The sequence below is a fragment of the Pelecanus crispus genome, chromosome 4 (assembly GCF_030463565.1).
Source record: "Pelecanus crispus isolate bPelCri1 chromosome 4, bPelCri1.pri, whole genome shotgun sequence".
In the NCBI taxonomy this organism is placed as follows: Eukaryota; Metazoa; Chordata; class Aves; order Pelecaniformes; family Pelecanidae; genus Pelecanus; species Pelecanus crispus.
In genome coordinates, this window is record NC_134646.1 from 16,544,935 (window position 1) to 16,548,195 (window position 3,261).

Sequence of the window (3,261 nt, forward strand, 5' to 3'; positions counted from 1 at the left end):
AAAACTCCACCTACGCTGCCTTTTGGGTTTTTTTTTAGCGTAATACTGGTATTGGAGCTTAGTGTGAGTAGTAGACAGCAGCCTGTGGTTTTTCTCCCCCTTTGTCTTGTGGCTTGTTCAGGGCTTGGAGTGTACGTAGACTGTTCGGGCAGGCAGGACTTCAGCAGGAGTCCCTGGGCTGGAGGCTGGTGGCCAGCTAAGTCCTGCTGAGCTGCATTACTTCCAAGCATATCTGCAAGTACTATACCTAATGCTACTCCTCCAGCTCCCGGCATGTTTCTTGCCACAGTTGTTGCTACAGAGATGCCAGCTGTTAAGATAATACCTTTGACTGAGATGGTGAAATATGTTTTGGAGTGTATGATTGTGGGACGTGTATTGCAGGATTTGATCCAAAAACTTTGGAAAATCTGTTCCTATGGTCTGACTACTTGGGGCTGTATCTGAATGTCATCTTAGTCTTTGCAGAGCTTGTGTAGTAGCTTGTTTTAGGTTTGTACTTTCAGGTGCTGGTATAAACATACTGTCTTAATAGACAGGACTTTTTTTTCTTTTTCACAGCAAGTAGGTTGGCCACTTATTTTTAAAGTAGCTTTGTGGAAATGGGTCAGGCCTAGGTAGAACCATGTCTGCATTCATTATCAATGTTGAAAGAAGTTTGGATCAAGGTTTAGACTTTGTACATTCTTTTTTATTAGAACTTAAGCTCAAGTCTTTTAAATATTTTTTTTGTTTAATTCAGCTGGATGTGAAGTAGAAAGCTTGACTTCATTACTTGGTGAGATAACACTAGATCTTGTAACTTTTGTGTGTGGATCTTTTGTTTGAAAGATACAGAAAAAAGGTATTTAGAATATTGATTGAGATACAGACTATGAGTTGAGAATAACTGTTACTTACAAATACATTTGAAGCATATGTACTGGGGTTCTGATGATATGGTTGGTTCTTAAATTAGCACAGCATTTGAATAGAGCATTTTACGGTGCGTGTAAGGATAAAGTATACCTGGAGTACAGTCAGTGACAGTAATGAAGTTTCAGTTCATATAATAGTATAGCAGGTAACACAATAAATTCTTAAATTTGCCCTAGGCTCATGCAAATCTTCCATTGCATTGACATTATTATTTCAAATATAATTCTTAGCATAAAAGGAATGGGACATACCAGTGTGAAGGGCAGGTAGACTTGGTCTGTGTCTTAGTCCATAATCATTATTCACATAAATGTAGTTTATGCATTCAGCCTAATAAAATTGAACCTTTGCATTTAGATAATTGTTTTAGTGACAAATTAGTTTGAATCAAGTAGATGGTTTTCAGCTTGAAGTACTTCAAGTATAGTGGTACACTATGAAACCGTTACAATGCATGGTAGTCAAGAGGGTAAGTGTGTCATAGCATTTACAATTTTAAGATCTGCAGTCTTTTCTTAGGATAACTATGAAACTGTTTGACGTGGGTGTGCTGACACCTTCTATTCTGTATGGGTATAGGTTGCTGGTTGGTTGGGGTTTTTTGTGTCTTTCTGATGGCAACAAAAACATTCATATCCTTTTCCCCTTCCTCTGCAACCTGTTGGTATCCAGTCCAGGATACGTTTCCTGTCTGTCTTCATGCTCTGTTTGAAAATCAGTGGTTTAGTGTTCTTTGTCTCATTTTCCCCTCCCTGCCAGTGCAGGGTCTCTCCTACTTCCCCCGGCAGAGCCTTTTGCCTGCTCCCAGCCCGGGCAAGTACAAAACTTGCTGCTCACGGCAGGGCTTCTTCATATGTGGAGTTCCTCCCCCTCTTCACCCATCGCTTCATCCCCGTTCCATGTCTCCCAACTCGAGGACCACTGTGCCGTCTAAAATCCTCTTATCAGGACTTCGTCCTCCTTCCCACTCCTTCATGTGTCCTTGAGTACATCAGGCAGGCATTGCAACGGGAAGGGTCAGGATGTAATCAGTGAAGTAAGTTCATGATATCTTTCCCTCACAGTCTGCTTATGAGCTGCAAAGGCTTTTTGGTGGGGTGGGGAGATGGAGTTTTATTTCTCATGTTGAGATGAGTGAGGGCAAGGATCTTTCTAGTTTCCTTTGTTCTTTTTTGGTTTGTTCCTCAAAGTAAGTTGGAGGTGAGGCTGAACTGGTTTTGTTTCAGATTGTGGTATACACAAGTTTAGTGCAGTGATTTTTGAGCTGCATCGCTGGCAGTTTGGAGAGGGCTGGGTAGCACAAGGCTGTTGGGGCATATTGCTTCCAGCTGCTCTCTAAAATAAATTAAAAAAAAAAAAGCACCAGTGATCTTGCAATGGTTCCTTGAGATGTTTTGCTGGTTAAAGTTGCAACAGCTGATAGGCAGAGGGGAGCACCCTTCACACTTAACAGTGAAAGATGAAATCTGAGGGACTGGTTTAGGCTAGATTTAATGTAAACTACATTTCTAATATAGGACCCATGCCCTTTTGTGGAGTATGTGTGAGAACACAGCCATGTCTTTTTGTGTTTTGGCTTTTTCTGCCGAGCTTCTTACAGTACTAACTGAGGCCATGCTTGGGCACTGAACAGAAGTATTGTTTGAAGCTGGCAAATGCAGTTGCTGTCTTTCTTCCTTGCTGCATGGCACAAAAATCACTGAGGCCACACAGCAAATTGGATGAGGGAACTGAGCTGATGGGGAATTGCCCCACCACCTGCTTCTACACCCTGCCCTCTCCTCCTGCTGACCCCCTCCCCCCCGCCTTTTGGCTTTGTTTATGCTGTGTCATTATTTTCCAAGGTGATCACCTCATTTATTCAGGGCTGGTTTGGGGAGAGGGATATACAGGGTTCAGCAGCAGGCCCTGCTGCCTAAAAGTCTTCATCAGATGTGTCTTTGAGTCTAGTTCTGGAGGCTGTCAACACTTTGGGTTTTTTTGTTGTTGGTTGGTTTTTGGTCACACAACTTTTGCAGGTTGGGGGCGAGGATGTTTTTAACTGCTGTATGTTAATGTAAAAGGTAAAATCCTTTTTTTTTTTTTTTCCTTCCCCTCTCCCTCTGATATTCTCCTGCAGGTTCTCGTGCAGAAGGATTTAGAATAATGAGAAGGTCACGTCCGTCAAGGGGGGATGTCAGCGCTGCCTTCCTGGAACTGGAGGACTGAAAAGGAGAAAGGACCAGAATTATTTGATGCTGGCTGCTTTTGACTGCTGACACAATCTGCTGTACCCTGGTGGTGGTGGAGGAACAGGACAGTCTCTCCTGCTTGGTTCTGTGGTATCGCAACAGTGGGGTCACC